Source organism: Syngnathus acus, chromosome 6, assembly GCF_901709675.1.
Source record: "Syngnathus acus chromosome 6, fSynAcu1.2, whole genome shotgun sequence".
NCBI lineage: Eukaryota > Metazoa > Chordata > Actinopteri > Syngnathiformes > Syngnathidae > Syngnathus > Syngnathus acus.
The window spans coordinates 7,117,124-7,137,019 of NC_051092.1; the positions used below are offsets into that span (position 1 = coordinate 7,117,124).

At 41.0% G+C, this 19,896-nt stretch overlaps 1 long non-coding RNA gene across 1 annotated transcript; it reads right to left on the bottom strand.

Moving 5' to 3' along the window:
* Positions 1-12,155: 12,155 nt before the first annotated feature.
* LOC119124925 lies at positions 12,156-17,979 on the bottom strand. The gene is made up of 3 exons (XR_005098365.1): positions 17,906-17,979; positions 17,670-17,715; positions 12,156-13,169 (listed from the first exon to the last, which is right to left on the bottom strand). It is a non-coding gene; the product is annotated as an uncharacterized LOC119124925 (long non-coding RNA).
* Between the last annotated feature and the right edge of the window lie 1,917 nt (positions 17,980-19,896).

Genomic DNA, 19,896 nt, shown 5'->3' on the forward strand with positions numbered 1-19,896 from the left:
TATTTAAACCCTGCCCGCTTGTCGTTCCCAGCTGGTACATGCTGTTCTGTTCAGTCACGCTCCCGATTGTTCCCCTCGTTTGTCTTCCTGATCCTTCCGTGTTTCCTGACCTTCCCACTCGTGCTACCTTCACTTGTTCATCCCATCTGGTAAGCTGGAAAGCAGTTCCTGTCCTTGTTTTGGCAGAGACAGACATTGTATTTTCCACTGTGCAAATGGAAATGTTCTTTTTTTTCCCAGGATGGGAAGTGGTGCATTATATCTTTTCTGACCTATGGAGGCAGAAGTGGTCGATCGCTCACCTTTCCTGCGCTAACCAGGGAAGAGCAAACTGAGGCCTCCTCAGGGGTGTACTGTTTTTCTCGAAGTCCAATGCTTACAGGTCTTGTCGATGCGGGGACCAAGAATTGATGAGTGCAACTATGCCACCAAACATACAAGTACCATCTTCTGGTTTTGAAGCTGTAGTTGTACAGGGAGGACAACATATCCAGAAGATCCACGCCACCCATGTATCTGTTGTATGTTTCCACAATGGCCGGGCTGGAAACCATGATGTGTTTTTGTCTTCCGATCCCAGCGTCTCACATGGTCTAGGGCAGTAATTCCAACAAAAGAGGACACCAAGTTGATAACTTTGTCACACCACCGTACAATGATTACATTGTTTTGGTTGAATCCAAGGACCTTCTTCCCAGTTTCAGTTCTTTTTCATCCGTTATGCTACCCTGTTCATCCTGAAGATGCCAAGGAAGTATATCCCCCCCCCCCCCCCCCTCTAGCAGGTGGAACAGTGGAAGTGATGTAAAATAGTTCTCCGCGAACACTTTATGATTCTTTCCTACAGGAAGGGTCGCAACCTCAGATCTTTCCTTGTCTGGATCAGCTTCCCCTTGACAAACATCAAAGTCATTCAGGAAATCACTTTGTCCTGCATGTCCCCACATTCTGAAACCCCATTTATGAGGTTTTGCTGGCATGAAGACTTTCAGATGAGATTTTTGAGCCATGATTTCATCTACTGCATAATGTTCTTCAGGAGGTACACAAAGAGCCTCGCTTTCCATAATTTATCCTTCTTTGTATTTTCAGACACACTGAGGTTATCTTGAAAATGCAGCAATGTCAATCGATTTTTTTTTTTTTTTTATATTACATCATCAACATTTGGGATACACTTGGTTTCCATTTCCAAATAGGCTCTAACATTTGGTTTAAATCTCACATTTTAATCATTAATTGGTGGTCTAATGTATACTGCACTATGAAAAAAGTGATATTTGAAATTGGGCATTTATCACCAAATTCAGCTGTTTACAGCATTCAAGTGTTCAACGTCATATTTGTGACAGCGGCCACTTGTTTGGATACGTACCGTTGAGCTTCACTTGTATGCGGCGTCTCCCCACAGACCGAGAAGCGTTTCCTCCTCTATCCAGGGACTGCTGTTGTCATGTTTTTGTATGTTCTCCATTCTTTACCGCTCCGCTCTTTGATTAAAAGCTTGGGTCACATGGAGGGGCAAAACTGATGTGTGTTTGAAGCAATTCAGACTGAGACGCATCGAAATTGGATATCAAACTACCTGCTTTCAGTCCATCTGCTAAAAATCGGATTTTGTGTGCTGTGCTTTGTGATTGTTGAGACTACACAAGAGCCTTTGAATTTTCATCGGGATGGGCGAAAAATTGGATCTTGGCTGGCTGTTGGAATGGAAGGCCAACTTCACAATATCCCAATATATATTCTTGGATGTTTTTAGCTATGTGTTTTGGGGTCCCCAATAGGTTTTCTGACACTGGGCATCACGTATCTCACTAGAATACTTTTGAGATAGGGGGCGCATTCAGAATTTAATTTTGCTCCCTTGCATCGCTCTGAGCGTGGGTGTGTTTGAAGATGTAGCGTGCTCCGCTCCCATTCATTCCCTGTGCCAGATGGAGCATAGCAGCTGAAGAACATAGTAACAGAGCCTCTTCCATGTTTCACAGTAATGTGTTCTCTTTGTGGTATGCTTATTTTTGTATCTGTGATCGTAGAGCTGATGTTCCTTGCCAGAAGTTCCAGTTTGTCTCATCTGTCCCGGAGGCTTTTTGGATTGGCGACATGCAGTTAGTGAAATTCCAGTCTCGCTTTTTTTCATGATTAAGTTTCTGCAATAGTATTCTCCTTGGTTGTTTGCCTTTAAGTTCATTTTGGCTCAAATGTCAACCAATGTTGTCATGTCACCCTGACCTTGGAGTTCTGAAATCTATTATTTCCATTGATATTAACCATCTTATCAATTTGTCAAGGATTTTCCTCCTGTGGCCACGTTGAGGGAGGTTGGCATGGATTTTAAATCACCAGTTTTCTGAAGCTGAGTCGGATCACTAGTGTGGTACAGTACATAATGGAAACGTCTAAGCAATATATTCAAAATATGTGTCCCATAATGGTCTGTGTGTCATTTATTTTTGGTAATTGACAAAAGCGACCACACCAATCGGCCACTTCAATAATAAAAATGTGGGACATGGTCCACTTGGATTCAATGTTCCCCGCTAACAAAAACACGTAATTTATAAATAAATGATTCATCGGGCCTGAGGACAATGTGCTATTTCACTCCCACACACAGCGGTGGTTAAATCCTTTTCAAGACTCCCTGAAATTTGCTGGCTGGCCAAAGGTTAGTGGCTCGGACTCAGGCTAGAAATTTCACTTTGAGTGTTGTTGAACTTATTTTCTTGTGCAGTCAAAGAGCCGAGCCTGTAATTATTCTCAAGGTGAGCGCAGCGGGCTTCGAACGACTTTCAAACGTGTGTTATAGCCTTTAAAGCTGTCGACATCCTCAGTGCACCACAAGACCTCCGGCCTTCAGAATTGGGAAGAACATTTAGCGTGGTTGCTATGGGACACAGAAATCACCATGACAACAAGCCACTTCGTTCTCAAAGGGGGGGAGGGATGGGGTTGTGAAATACACAACGTCCACTTTTCCAATCATTTCAATGCATGTTCATAGTCACGCACAAGTCATTGGAGACATGTTTTCGAACTTCAGTCGCACTTTTCTCCATCTCGCCATACAGCTATGTATCCTTCTTTTGGCCTGGCTGAATAATAATTACAGTGAGGCCAGTTGAAGGATGCCCCCCCCCCCCCCCCCCCACTCTCAGCTAGATTGTAATGGGCTCATGAGCGCTGTTGATTGAATTGATTGCCGCAGTTGGAGTCTGTACAGTGTACGATTCAGGGATATGTTGGAACATTAATCAACTCACACCAAAAGACTTCTGCGTGTCACTTTATTTCAAGTACAGTAGATCGTGTATATACAGAAGGCACCAGCACAATACAGGTTTTGTTTATTTTTACGTGCACAAATTTACCTCTCGGATGAAGGTAGAACAAACATTGTTTAGTACTTACCTTTATTTGCAGTTTTAAATCCAAGGCCTTTCGAAACTCAAATTAGGTCAATTAAAGACAAACAAATTAAGACTTTGGAAGGACAATACACAATTATTTGGGGGATGATGAATGGTTGGACGGACAGACTGACGGACGGATGGATGGATGTCCGACTGGAGTCGTCATCAGCCTTCCGCCCAGAGGCGGAACGATTTGCATTTGCTAGCAAAGAACCAATCAGAGTGATTCACATTTTCCATACTAATGAATTTCAATACAGCAGTTTTTTTTCTTTTCCTGCAAGCAGTAGCGTCATAACTTGTAGGGCATTAGAAAGAATTTAAAATGCAGTCTTTCTGGATGTCGCACATTTGAATGAATGGATGGACGAATGAGGCTCCCTGAGGTAGACAGTGACTTGTTGTCAAGTCAGCAAAGGAACAACAACAAAATCACTAGTCTTCCAAAGTGTGCCACACATGATCACAGATTTCAGTGCCTATGTTCATGTTTTGTTTGGCAGTTGAACATGACCACTCGTCTCTGGTTCACAATGTGATGTCCTCATTATAGGTCAACAAAAAAGCTGTGCAAAAAAACAGAGAAAGAGAAAAGTATTATTTGCTCTACAGTATATTGTCAAAAGAAAAAAATCCCTGTTTAAGAGATTAAATAGGTGGAATTTGCAAACCACAAAACGATAGTCTTATTTGTTTGCATATTCTTAATGTACCCGCGACCCTGACCAGGATAAGCAGTGTTGAAAAGGAATTAATGGGTTCTAACTTTTAAAATGGAGGCACACATTTGTGTATATTTACATCCAAACAAGATGCAATGCATAAATCAAATATCATGAGAGGTAATCATTAAACAACTGCTAATAGGACCGGGATAAGTGCAGTTTTAGTGGATAGTTTAAAAAGTATACACACCCCTTTTCAATAGCCTGAATTAAAAATGAGACCAAGAGAAATAATGTCAAACCTCATTCCACCACTCGTGACCAATAACCTTTAAGAAGAAGTAAGGAGAAGTACAAATGAACATATGACAAAATATTGTTGCACAAATGTGCACACATTTTTTAAACTGGAGATGCGATTGTGTTCAGTTTTTTTCACATAGAATTGTACTGGTCACTTTAATGGTGGAAAAGGTTGAATGATTTATCTAAGACCCCAGATTTGCCTATTGTGTGCGTGTGTGTGTCGACTTTTTCTATCCACTGCGTATGCAAGCACCACACACTGCACAAACCTTAGTCTTACCTTGAATCAAATTCAAATCCAACAAGATGGGCTACAGCATGGTGAGAGGTCCGTACACAAAAACACACTTTAGTATATTATACACTACCGTTCAAAAGTTTGGGGTCACCGAGAGATTTTCCATGAGAATTCACATAATTGGAGGGGTGGGATGGTTGCTGGAAATGAGCCTTTATACACCTATGTAGATGTATTGCTTTCAAAAAACTGACGTTTGCCACTAGAATAGTCATTAACCACATTGACAATGTATAGAGTATTTTCCTGATGAGTTGAATGTTATCCTCGTTGAAAAATTTGCAATTTAATTCTGAGAGAAGCTAGGAAAACTAAGCATGATGAAATGAAGACTTGATAGAATCCAAACTGAATGAATCAAAGCATATGAAGCATGGAGGAAAAGCAAGTAAAAGGCAAAGTAGGAATGATGGGAATCCTGCAGTGAGGTAACTGCTTTCCTGTTGTTTGCCATTCAGGACAACCATCACCCCAATTTTGCAGTTGAGGCTGTGTTGTGAATGCCAAATCTCCTGTCAATGAATGCTAATAGCTAGTTATGGATGAACATGTCAGCTCCTTCCTATTTCCTGTTAATAACGCCGGCTTCCGCCTGGCTGGCTGACCTCTCGGCCGGTTTTCTATTTCTCTTCATCGTAAATAGCGCCGATAACTGCCTCGCACCAAACATTTGGCCCAACTACCTTATTACTTTTCATGCGGGGGGGGGCGACACTTTTTTCCGTGAAATGAATTGGAGCAGTGGGCATTTTCAATCATGTTTGTTATGTCTAATGTCTGTGACTTTTTTTGCATTCTTGTCACAGCCAGTGTTTGCCGTCAGACACTCCACACACACTTTGTAAATCTGAGACATGCCACCCCATGCTGTTCAAGGTTTCTTCCTTTTTTCCTGGCCTCCATCGCCAAAGTGCTTGCTCGTGCGGGGATCCGTTGCCTTTTAGTGCAGTCCTGAACCTGCTCCATATTGAAAGTGCCTTGAAGAAGCACAAAGTAAATACAACTTAGCTGAACTAGAGGAAGGAAATCATTACAATTCATATTTGAGGAATTTGTAGTCATTTATGTTCGTCTGTCTGTCGCTCGCTTAAAATCTCCCTTAAAATCTCTGAGAATTATTCGTGGTCTGAAATCAGAGTATTTTCTTACCCGGCTTTGAAAACACAACATAACCTCTTCATTCTAAATGATGCTCATGGGTTACAAAGTAAACTACATTTTTTTCCTCACACATTTTGCTGAAAATACTCAGTGTATTTTGTTTAGAATGTAACTGCACATCTTTCCACTTCCTACCACTCGAAAAATATTGTTCTCAACCCATAAAAAAAGGAATATTAGCTTTTTGTGTGATTTACACAATTCGAAAAATTATTGGTGTATGAGAAATAGAACTCTGGCCCCAATTTCTTTCATTAAAAAAATCACAAATAAGATTTGATACTAAAAATTGCTGTTGTTAATGTTACTAATGTCTCATAAAGAGAGCGAGCGATGAAAAGGTCACATTGTTGACACTTTTTGAGTCAAACAATATAATCAGACATCATCAGAAATAGAATTCCAACTGAAAATGAAAAGACTATTCTCCGTGTTTCTTCAAAGTCAAACAGACCGCATATCAATCTGCCATTCTGCGAGTCAGAACGTGTAAAATATTCTCGTAGCACCCGCAGCTTTACAACCAAATTTTCACCACAGTGGTAAACACGAGCAGCCTACGCATTGCGCCATGTCGCGTTCCGAGTCTGTCTCTGTACAATGCCCTCATCAGAGGTGCTGTCAGAGCCAACAATACTCGGAGTGACAGCTTGTGCCGGCACCAAGTTTAAGTTACTGCAGCCATTGATGCTCTACGGGGCGCTGGCTGCCTGAGTTAGCTCGCACAATGCCGGGCCGACAATGTGCTCACATTGTCCACGGAGGAGGAGAGTGACAGCCCGCGGCTCGCCATAGTTCATTAGACCAATGCTCAGCTCCTATTCTTTTTTTCCTTGTTGCCTTGTGCGCTACTTAAACTCTCCTCTTGTTCCCGCTCTCCTTCTGCCTGCTGAGGTGCTCCCTGCTTTTCATTATTATGAGCCAGTGACTTAAGTTGAAGGTCCTTTCTGGTTAAAGCCACACACACGCTCGCAAAAATGTCACATTGAAATTGAGCTCCAAATCCAGTCTGCTTCTAATTTTCACATTTAAAAATAAAAAAGAGGGGTGTTGTGGTCACCCCGATGGTTGAAATAACTAACTGAGTCTTGGTTTGCCAGAGAGGACTTGGATCACTGCATGTACTCTGAAATGAGTATGAAGAAAAGCTTGAAGGGTGAGAGTTTCTGACTATTATTTTTCCAGCCTGGGTCGAACAATTATTTGTCTGCCTGCTGAATAGTTGTGTGTCATTAGAGCTGACTAAATGATGCTCTTCACTTTTTGAGGAAGGCCCTTTCACTCCAAAGAGCCAAATAACTGGGAGAAGGCAGGATTCTATTCACAATGAAGCTTACAGAGTGTTCAAGGACACTGGCCTTCCATTTCTCTTCTGGTAATGTTCCATATTTGACTAATGTTCAATTAGCTTGGCAAGGCTAGTTAGTGAAATGTAATTCTTATATGGAGAGCTTGAGGAGGCGGGGGAGGGGGCTCCTTTATCACAGTCCATCTTGTGCTTTGTAAGTCATTCTCCTTATGTGTCTCATGCAAATCATCTCATTAGCTATTTGTTCATGATCAGGAATTCTAATAGCTTATACAGGGAAAATGGGATATTCGGAACGACAGAACATCTCTCTCTCTCTCTCTCTCTCTCTCGCTCTCTCTCTCTCGCTCTGTTTGTCTGTCCGTCCGTCTGTCCATCTATCTGGCTAGGTTTTTAGCTGGAAGCCTGTCTTTTATGTAAAAAGGGAGCAATGATAGTTAGCTTTCTAAAGCAAAAAAAATCCAATTTGGAGAAGGGAATATATAGTTCTTTTAATTAAACTACAAGTCAGGTTATTCCATTTTGCGGGGATCTCTTAATATTGGTTTACTAAACCTAATAAAACAACGGCCTCAAAGTTGACCCTCCAAATACGTTTTCCTATTACCAGTTCAAGATTGACTCTGGCATTCAAAGAGAACATCAAGTGACTGCGGGTCGAAGTGTTTATCAGGAGGGCTGACCACCGGCTTACGGGACTCGTAAACAGAAATGCCAGAAGGTCAGACGTGGCAGCAGCCTGGAATAGTGAGGATGGAGCGAGCGCGTTACACTTGTGTGGCTGTTTAAACAACACTGTAAATGGATAGAATCACTGTTGCGTTAAATGATTTATTTAGCAAGCCTATATGTACATTGAAAATGGTAGCCCTTGAAAAACGTGCATTAAGACTACAGCCTGACAAAACAAATTCTACTGCAAATTCCACATTATAATCTAATGTGCAATTTCGTAATTGCTCAGTCTGAATATTACTTGGTCATATTGTCATGCTAAGTCCCACACTGACAAGAAACATAAAGTCCATCCCTGCCGTGCATCTTTTTATACACACCTGCTCCTGCAATTTTTGGCAACAAAAAAGGTAAAGCCCTTTTATCCACAGCATCCCCCTTTTTTCCTTTAACTACTTAGTATTTTTTGCTTTCGCTCATTTGTCTCTCCTCCCCCCTTCAATTTTCACACCCTGCTCTCCCCCTAAGGAGCCTTCATCCCCCCTTTGTTCACCTCTCACCTCACCCACAGTTCCGGCGCCGCAACCTCCTGCTCCGATGCATTCTCCAGTGTTGAATTAGGAGCAGCGGGAGGTATAATGACCACTGAGCGGAAGTGAGCAGAGTTGTACCAAAGTACTTCCTGCGCAGCGTGCTGGTCACTTCATCACCTGGGTCGTTAGTGTAACATCATTGGCCCCGCATCCTTTCTTCCCTTCCCGGCTTAGTCTCCTCATGTCCTGCCTCCCCCCACCCCCTTTTTTTTTCTCCTCATTATACATCGTCTGGCTCATCTTCGCTTAAGATTCAGGTGCTCTCTAAATACCACTGTGCACAGCGGACAGAAAGATGACGCTGTAGGCTGATCATTAGCAGCGCCCTGTGGTTGACTTCAATTAACCTGCAGAGACATTGTGCCGCACTGAGAACATCAAGTCAGCACGGCTCTGCACCTTTCACATGTACAGTTACATTCAGAGGATAGCTTTGGAAAATACCGTTCCCTACGGATTAGCAATTCATCTTTAGACGGTGAGATGCAATAGAAAGAAACTATGATCTATGACTCGAGTAAATCAATATTTTAAAGCGTGTTTGAATACACTTGTCAGGCAAATGTGTGGGTGAGTATGTGATGTGCCCTCACTGAAGAGAAAAACGGTGGTAACAGTCATAAGCAGTTTATTCTTGCAATTTAATTTTTTCAACTGGTCTAATATTCCTTTATTGTTGTGACGTCACATCAGCACAATGATTTTCAATGTTTAGTTACTGATGTGATCTTAAAAGATGTCATGACATTATTGGTTTTCTCTCCATCACAAGAAAAAGTCCAACTAGTATGTATGCATTTAAAATGTGAAAATACCTCATGTACTTCATATGTTGAGAAGTGGAAATGCAATTCCACGTTGCAATTAAGTGTTTCTGAACTAGTGATTCCACATGAACAAAAAGACAGTTACAGCTCCAAAATTACAGGTGCATCCATGTATAAAAAAAATAAATAAAAAAAAGTACACCAAGCGAAATAAAGCTTGAATGATGATTATGATAAAAAATAAAGTGGTTCTATGCATTCAGTGTGTGTGGGTGTGCGTGTGTGGGTGTGTGTGTGCGGGTGTGTGTGTGTGTGTCAAGAGCAGGACAATTATGTATGTCTCCTCTTGTGTGGCTACACTCTCCTCTCTCTCGACCCCCCTACGGCAGCCTGATGGGAAACAGCCTTTCATTTGCTCATTGTGGTAATTGGTGCGTGTGAGGGAGAGGTACATGTGTTCTGCTCCCCCTCTGCGTCTGTCAGAGAATTAGAAAATGAAATTCTCTGAAGAGCGTCTGCCTTCCTCATCCAATCTGACACGTTTTTATTATTCACTTGGCGACAGAACACATTTCTCTTTCTTCCATTCCTTCCATACCACCATTAAAATCAATTCGGTAATGATTCATTCAAACAATTCAATTTAAACAATTCAATGTTCAATTCAAGTTCTGCAACTAAATATTTTTGTATATATCTGTGTTTTAAACTGGCTGGCAAATAAATTATCTTCATAATTAAGTACAAAGAAACCACCCCCTGTAGAATGATTAATTAGCCGTAGCCTATTATATCAAATCCCATTTTAAACTCTTTTATTATAGTGTCTGCCAGTTGGTGGTTAAACTCTACATCTTGCATTATTAGGGATGCCAAACATGCGGTGGGCCAATAATTAAGATTGTGAGCAACAGTGTTATCTACGACCTTGATTTTTATTTTTATTGAAGTCCAGTCTCATTCAGATTCTAATTTGGTTGCGGCATACAACAAAACATAACAAAAACAAAACAGGCAGTAAGGGGGTGGGGGGGTCAAACCTAGCCCCCTAGCACCCCCCCCCCCCCCACACACACACACACACTTTGAAAATTAAGTGCCAGAAATGTTATGAAAATATAACTAGGGAGTATTTCACTAGCGTAATTCTATATTGCGCACTTCACTTATTGGCAAGGCGGTCTGGAGTGTAAGCGGCGCTATGGAGGTGGAATTATTTTCATACTTTTTCTTTTTAAACAAATAGATCAATCAGCGCATACTGAACCACAAATGTGCTAGGGTCCACTGTAACATGGTCACACAAATCAATGTAGTATCAATCCTTACATTCTCATAAAACCAACCAATGAGGTGTGACACAGCACACAGGATATCTTGTCACATTCTCTTGAGAAATTAGGACACAAAATTAATAATAAAAAAAAATGGCAAAGTGGACCCTCACTATTCAACAAGGACCAGCCCTAACCATGAATAGCAAAAATCAACAAATAATTGTAGTGCAATAATTGCTCATTGTAATTGCCATGTCGAAAAAAAGCAATTAAGTGGACGATCGATAATTAGTGAATAAGCAGCGGGAATATGAATCTGTGAATGCCGAAGCGTGAATATGTGGCAGTTTGCTGTATCTACCATTATACCTTCACTTTGTGCCACATGCAGTGTTTAGCGTCAAAGACAACAGGCTCCTACTCTGATATTTTTCATCGAAAAGACAATATTGTCCGAAACAGGGGTCTCTACGTTCCGTAAAATGTATTACCTTTCAAATTATGTATAGTGCACTGGTTTTTGATGTGCATCATTTTTCTGAGAGTTGAAACAAGAAAATACACTTCTATCTTTAACCCTATCTTTTCAAAAGGTGAAAGAAAAGCTCTGTGATCTCTGCTCATCTTGGCTAATCAGTGAGTGGAAGAAGAGAGAAAACAAGTGGACCTTCCACCTTTCGCGATAGGAGCATCGTGTGCACGGCAGCGTGAGGTGAGGGCTCGCCACGGGGGAAGGAGGGATGGGAGTTGAGCATAGTCAAACACAGCGGCGAGAGTGCAGAATGGCCTCGCATTGCTTGAGGCGAACAAAGATGAGACGGGGCGACGGGCAGAGCTCCCGAGAGGCCACGTTAAGAACGGGACCGAAAATAAAAATAATGCCGGGAGGCGAAGAGAAGCAAGAGAGGAGGCTTTCTTTTCAAGGGTGGTGGAATTAGCGAGACATGCGAGAAATGGGGGAGTGTTGGTGAGAGAAAAGAAAGGTGCTACATGAGGACTGCAGCTGAGACATCTGGAGATGGTGAAAGCATGGCAGAGAGGAAAAGGAATTGGGAAAGGACGCCAAGCAAGAATGACAGAACAGTCTCACAGGCTCCTCTGGGATGTGCTCAGGGTTGCACTCGATAAGACACCAACTGGCTCTTGTCAATATGCATTTACGAGGCTACTTGTACACTGAACACCTGACTGAACACGATGAGGGGCCTTGTGTCAATATTCATTTTCTTGTAAATACTGCAAGGGGAAATAAGACGAGAAAGGCGTTTTATTTTCACGTGCTTGACTGAATTCACCGCACTTGTGTGCCATCCAGCCTCAGAGATTTTGTGCACTGCATCTCTCAAATGAGCTAATCCTCAAAGTTACAGAATTTGAATATTGTAAATGTCAAACTTTGTATGTTGTTACTGTGACAGCACTGTTTTACGTCAGCTCTTTTGGCCATTTGCAAAGTAAATGTACAGAGAAAATGCATGGCCCAATCACATACATTGAAACTCACTTTGCTACTGGAATTATGCTTTGAAAAAGGAAAGTGGGGAAGAAACAGCTGTTAAAACTGTTTACTTTTTAATATAGTCAGCCTCTTAAAAAAAATATATGAATGTATTTATTTATTTTTGAGGTTTTTGGATTTTTTTTTCAAATAATGGGAATAATTATTTTAAGGGTGATGAAATTACAAAATATTTTTTAAAATAACGCAGAACACTTTCTCTGTCTTTTTTCATTCATTTATTGTTTTATTTTTCCACTTTCTGCAACTTTCAAATGCACTGCTAAAATACATTTAGCTTTATTTCATTTATTTGAGACTTTTTTTCCCCTCAAAAACGAAATTAAGATGTTTAAATCTACTATTGATAGTTTTACCTAATGCTCCGGTTGGTTAGTGAAAACTTATTTAAAAAAGTGCTTGCTCATCTGTCATGTGTAATTGACAAAATTATACATAAATAGCCCCACCAAAAAACCCTAAAGGTTTGCTTATAAAGCAAATGTGCATTAATAAATAGAGGTAATTTTGCATACAGTACATTTTTTACCTTCAGGTGAATAAGAAGCATCCTGCATTTTGGATGAGAATTATTTTGCTCATAGAATACATACATTTCCGACAAAACAAATAGAAAAATGTGGCATTAGCGAAAAACAAGTTGCCTGCATCCCTGAGTGCAAACTATGAAGGAGATCAAGACAATAATTTTTGCATGCCTGCTGCCTTTCACCAATGATTTGCCACAAAGGTTCCTAGCAACGGTTGTTGAGGAAAGACATCATGGAGATGAACACCTGTTTGATCTGGTGTGACCCTCTATGATAAGCGACACCAGTAACCATGCCGACCACAATATGGGACAGATGCATAGGGCGCTATTGACAAGGACTGGAGTATCAAACACACACTGACATACTGACTACACACACACCAACACTCACGTACACACAATCCGGGATCACAAAACAAATGCAAGACACGTTTCAAACCTGCAGGCGCATGAATAAGATTGCACACAAAAAAAAGTCTCACATTGATCGAAAATAAAACTGCATTGCATTCACAATGGCAAACTCCAATCGAGTTGGAGAAAGAACGCAACGCCGTGTGGAGGAGAATGAGGCACCAGATGGCGAACATGCTGAGAGTTACTCACAGCGAGAAGGTGGACAAGGAAGTCGCAATGGAAGTCAGCCTTGACCTGTGAGTGCCAAAGTAAGAGTTGTGGTTACTCATAAATCAAACTTGTCTCAAGAAATTGCTATTTCTGTCTGTAGCTACTACATAATTAGGGTAAAAATTATTTTCAATTCAGAGCAATCTTTGCACAACAATCTTTGTACGACATTCATACACCATGTTATCTATTAATTATTTAATTTTTTTATAGGTGTGAAGGTACGTAGTAAAAATCTTTTTTAGAAATTGCAAGCGATCAAAAAAATAGAAACTGCTCTTGGTATGATGCGATGCAGTTTTACACTACAGTAATAAACATTGTTGTTGAGACGGAAATGTTGATATGGACAGATTTTCTAGATACTGGATTGAATTGAATGAGACATTACTCACACATCAAGAATTAAGAATAAAGTCGTCAGAACAGGATTGCTGAAGAGACTGTGATTTTTTTTTCATCGAGATTAAACAGACAGAGCTTGACATGTAATTCCCATAAGGATGCTTGTTGCTACCCACCCCCTTCTTCTTCAATTCCTCCTTTCTTCTCTCTCCATCCAAGGGTCCCTACCAACCCTCCCGAGCCTTCCCATCTACTTTCAATAAGGCCTCATCAAACATTGGGTTAAGGTTGCACTTCGGGCAAGCAAGGGAAAGGGAAGCGACGTGAAAAACGAGCAAGAATAAAGTGAGGGGAACAAAGGTGAAGGTGCGGCGGATGGGTGGGTGGCGAAAAAGAGGGGAGGTCACGAGGAACGGGAAGTCAATGCCGGGGGGGATGCCAAGAAATATTACATATATTCCTCAGAGTCATACAGCAAAGGTTAAGTTGCATTACATTAAAATGTGCACATTGGTCTCTGGAGACTTTGCATTGGGGCAGACGCCAGTGTCAATACTTTTAATATCGTATACAGCAGTGACGGCAATATTATTACGTTAATAAACTTGGATCAGTGTGGAGAGTCTCAGTCAGGGAAATGCATGAATTCAGTCAGTATAAGGTGTCAATAACATTTCAAAAATTCTCACTCGCACTTTATTCTGCCTGCTTCCTTGCTTTGTATAACACTATACTATATACGTAGCTAGAGGAGCCTGAGAAATCGGCTTTATCCTTGACAATCATGTCATGTTGTTTCCATCAATAAAACAATAGAGCGATTTGAATAGCTTTAAGAATGGTACAATTACAGCCTTATACACTACTCTGCCTATCAGAGCAAAAAAATGTGGCAAAGAAAAAATAATCCAGTCTAGATTCATTTATCTGCAAGTCAGTGGCTCAACATTTTTCCGATGATTTATACCCCTTGTGATTTTTTTTGGGGGGGGGGGGGGGCAGTACCACTAAACTAGTCCAAAAAGGATGAAAAAAAAGACAAGATAAAATATAACCAAAAAAAGAAACAAATTATTAATTAATTATGAAGAAATATTTGTGCACAGATATACATATGTGTATGTATATGTATAGGGTCTGTCATCCTTGGTGGAAATATATTGAAATATTTAGAATATATTTATATTTCGAATCTCACGTACGTACGGGTAGGATATTTTTTCTGATACTATTTTGCTTCTATTAATAAATAGAATAAATACAAATTTGCTTCTATCTATTAATATATTTGTATGTAGCCTAGGTTGTTGATGCCCAAATATGTTTTTATACCTAAGCTCTTTGTACTTGGACAAATACATGTGGAAAGCTTAGATTGAAAACCCATATTTGACAAAATGTATGATTACACTGGTCAAAAGCACAGAGATGAAATTATCTGTCCCTCTATTTATGATGATGATTATTATTATTATTATTATTATTGTATCGAAAAAAACAGGGGCAGTTGGGAATCTGCGCAAACAAAAATCACCTTGAAAAGTTAACTCTCATCCCTGATTTAAAAAAATTGTTGGAATGTTGACCAATGTTATTTTGTGCTACTTTTTCCTCTTAATTGTTGTCTGAATACTTGTTTTGTACACAGTGCCAAGCTTATCTGAGAGAAACGGCCGCACAAGAACAAAAGAGCAAAGAGGGACGCAAATAACTTTGCTGGGATGGTGAAGTAGAAGAGTTTCCATCCTGTTCCTGCCTTAGCTGCGGTGAACGTTAGTAGCTGAAGGAGCAATGGCGGTGGCAACACCAGGTTAGAGAGGAAGACGATAGAAGTGGTGCAGGGAGTGTATGTGTGTGTGTGTGTGTGGGAGGGGGGGTAGTGGCGGTGATGGCATCATCCCCCACCAGCACTGTCACAACCACACGCTCGGCTTCTTCTTCTGCGGCTGATTGTGATTGTTGTTCAAACAAGGCCGACAGCTGCCACAAACATTTCGTCCTCGGCATGGCACAAATCTCGCATGCTCACTTCTTGTGCGCGTGCGTACACACAAACGCAAGCGACGAAGCTGACGTGTCACTCTCCCCTGTCACACTTTATGGCACCCTGTTATCTTTTTGTTCTGCTTCTCGGTCCCTGATAAGACGGCCGCCGCGATGATTGCCCTCCGCTCTCCAGTAAGTGTGACAGCTCAATCATTCGTCAAATCAACATGTTCCCTCATCACGATTGAATAAGAAAATGTCTATGTGTTTTCTACACTGGTCAAACCGCTTCCACCATCAACAGACGAACTGGCCTCAAACGCACGATGGTTTCTCATTTTTAAACATGCATGCACTTTTACCCGACTGCAACCACAATAGTAAACATTTTGCTCAATTACTTGATTCCAATTAATTGACAACACCTATAATGGCTTTCAATTGTCAAATCAGGAATTTTACTTGTGTGTGCGGAGAAAAAAAAAAGGGTTAAATGTGGATTTCATTAAAGTAAAATTAAAATCATGTCACCGTAAGCCAAATACATTCGAGCCCGATTGTGATGTATGTGTTTTTTCTCGACGCCTCACCGAGCAATCAATTAATCAGGAAAATAATCTGCAGATTAATCTGTAATAACCATCACCTGCAGCGTTAATCGCTTTTTCATTCTAGCGTTCACATTTGCTCTCTCCACTGTGCTGTCTTTAAAGGCTGCACCCTTTCTAATCAGTATGCCATGCATCTGCAAGCACAAAAACAACCATTTAACTAGAATGCACCAATTGCTCCAGCGTTCCCATGGAGGGGGTTTGATAAAAAAACACCTTTTTTTTTCCGGGAAAGAAAAGAAAATCCATTACTGTTGAACTTTAAAAAAGAAAAGTACCTTCAACCCGCTCCTCCAAAGCTGATAATGTCTCAGGACAAGAAGTGGAGCAGGTATGAAATTTAGCTTGAACTGGCATGATTTTTTTTCTTTGAGCTTGTCAAAAATGAAGACTTTTGCTACCTCTCTTTTGCTCTCGCTCTCCTGCTGTTTTTTTCTCTACTATTCCTGTCCATCAAAGCAGTTGCACATTTTGGAATGGTAACCAGGTAATTGCAATAATTGGGAGAATGTACGACATGGCCTGTTTGAACACCTGTTGGCACAGAATGTCTCTCAGGGAGGCACATTGTAGGTGCTGCATGTGTGTTTGTGTGTGCCGTATATAAGCAGGATGCGTGTTTTGGATGTGGCCTACTTAAGCCTCACAATGTGCTCATGCACATGTTGAGGAGGTTTGGGGGTTATTATTATGTAAATAGGAACAAGTGTCACAGCACAAGCTTCCATTCTAACACCTCTGACCCTTCCAGAAGGTGACAGCCGGTCACTGATAAGTCCCCAGTTGCTATTCACGCCCACTGATTTGGGTCTTTGACAAAATAAATAATATGCATGGTACATCTTCACACCTCTCAAGCTGTCATCACTAGCCTGCAATCACTTCAAGTCTTTCTTTCTACCCAATGAACATGTATGAATGAGTTGTTTTGGCATTATAAGCTGTCTATGTGTTGAAAATCAAGTGTATTTTGTTTACATTCACTCTTATTGCTGTGAGACATCTGGCCAGCTGTGAGGAGCTGTCCCACCTCCGTGGTTCTGAAATGTCAATTCACACTCTCCTGTCTACTGGGTAAACATGCGCCGCCGCCGCCGCGTCTGACTTTCAGAAAAGCTGTAATTTCATCAGGACTAAAATAGACATTCATTTCAGTATTTGCAGCAGGGGTCAATCACAGCCATTGCACCCTTATGTGAGATTCTCTGCAGTTATCTTCACGCAGCATGTTCCTCCTCTCGCAGGAGTAGATCTGAACCATTTATTTGAAAGCAGGGCTGCAATGTTATTATTTCAAAAAGAGTGGTGGTGGTGAGGGGTAATAATATATCGAGCGGGTGTCATTTGACCCCAGGGTGCCCAAAGAGGCTGCTGCTAATCCATTACAGGTCACCAGCAGGTTGCACTCTGCTTGGGTCTGCAGGAGAGCTTTTCTCAATTTAATCACTATGTTGCCATTATTGCTAATTGAGGTGCCCACCGTTAGTAAGATCAATACAGCCTGTAAGTACCATTGCCACCTAAGTGTCACGCGCATGCATGTGTTTGCAGTGCGCCATCTATTTTGAGTTGCTCCAAATACCTGTTGATATCTTGTTAGGTGGAGCGCCTCCTCGTCTTCATCACGTCTAAAGCGAGGGAGACAAAAAGAAACTGCAGTCAAGGAAAGACAAATTATTACAACGTATATTATCCATAGCTGTACATGTCATGTTTTATTTCTGTTCCAACTAGCGCCCCTTTGGATTAAACCTCTTTTCTATTTCTACGCGTTCATTTCCCGAGGCGCTTGCATGTCAAATCCGCATTAAGTCTCACCTCATGATTGACAGTCCGAAAGCCGCCGCAAAGCGAGGAGAGCCGTCAGAAGTAGAACCTGCGAAACATGCCCGCTCCTTTAAAAAGCTTCCCCCGACCCAATGGGAGGTCTGTCAGCTTTAGCGGGACATGACGTCACTGCCAATGTCACGTCCAGCCCCCACATCCCACCACCAACACGCACCTTACTTGGTTTGAAATATCAAAGAAATTATCATGGCATTATTAGCTCAACAAAAAGGGCGACGAGGGAGTGAAAGAGCGCAGCAAAACAAAAAAAAAATCTGTTAGGCAGGGTGAGCTTTAAAGGACTTATTTTCTTCCCCTTTTTGAGATGCACTAACAAAAATGAAATAATTTGGGGACTAAAACAACACAATTTGTTTTTTCACATCACATTCACCACCTTTTCATCGAAATCAGTTTTCATCCAAGCTTTATTGGAATTACATTAGAAAAACTTCACCTCACATCATGAAACGAAATAAAGACAATAATGATTTCATAATCAGATTGTCTCAATTTCAAATTCATTTGAAATTTTGCCACCATAACTGAATGCAAAGCTATAATTTAGTTGTGTGAATGGCAATAGGTGGATATTTTGCACAGGTAATTTCTACCTTCTGCCATCGAGTGGAAGAACATTCAATTATTCTTCTCTGCCCTCCATAATTGCCACCCTTTAAGATGTGTTTTTTAGCTTCTAACGAATTCATTTATCCTCAAATATTATAGGACCAAATTTAACAAAAAAAAAAGAAAAATCCCACCTTGAATATAGTATGTGCATAAAGAATCCATTCATTATCCGAACGACTTCTCCTTACGAGGGTCGCGGGTGCGCTGGAGCCTGTCCCAGTTGTCTTTGAGCGCGAGGCGAGGGACACCCTGAACCGGTTACCAGCCAATCGCAGGGCACACATAGACAAGCAAACATTCATACTCACAGTCACACCTAAGGATAATTCAGAGTGCCCAATTCACCTTAGCTTGTTTTAGAAGGAAACCCACGCAGGCACGGTGAGAACTTGCAACAGGGAGAGTCGAACCCCATACCTGTGACCTGTGAGGCAACGTGCTAATCAGTACCCCACCGTGCTGCCCACATTAAAAGTCTCAAATTAAAAAAAAAAATTACATCAAATGAATTAGCCCCCCTGATGTTAACACGTACTACCTTTTCCCACAGAACAGCGCCTAATCTTCTGCTACAATGTTTTAACAAGATGTAAGAAAAGAGAAAGAGATGTTCAACCATTCCTCTCCTCTTCCACCTCTCCACAGGTTTTTGATTGTGTTGAGGTCTAGGGACTGAAATAGCAATGGAACGAGCTTGATTCTGATGAAATGTCTGGTGAACCATTTCTACTGGGCAATTTTCATATATAAAAAATGTTTTTGCAAAATGAGTTAATTTCAGGGCTTTTAACACATCTGAATCAGGAGTGCCAATAATTATGGAGGGCATTGTAGATCCCACTTCAGTCTTGATAATTGCTCATAGTTGCCATAGTGTGGTGGTTGGAATCAATGATGAATGTACATGTATCTGTCAGAACATGAACAGCAGATTACTCATGACACACACCCTTACTTCTTTCAGAGAAGTCGGCGTCCATGCCCCGAGCCTCGGCAGGGGGTAGCAGACGGACAAAATTATCACTTTTACACCATACTAGCAAAAATATAACAGCTCAATTTTTAATGTGCAGCTCTCCATCATGATTTCTTAAAGTCGAATGCATTCGTGTCCAGAATGTTGCTCAACGCATTCATGGTGGAGGTGGGAGAAAATCTAAACTAAAGGCAGGTTTTAATTAATAAATGTAACAAATGCAAATCAGTGCATGAGATTTTAAGTTAATTGCAAAGAAAAAGTTTCGTACACTGAGTTCAGCAAAATCTTGCTTTTTACTCGAAAATGGTCCTATCTGTTGTGGATGTGTTGTGTGTTGGTTGTGCATGTGTGTGTAAATTCATTTTTATGT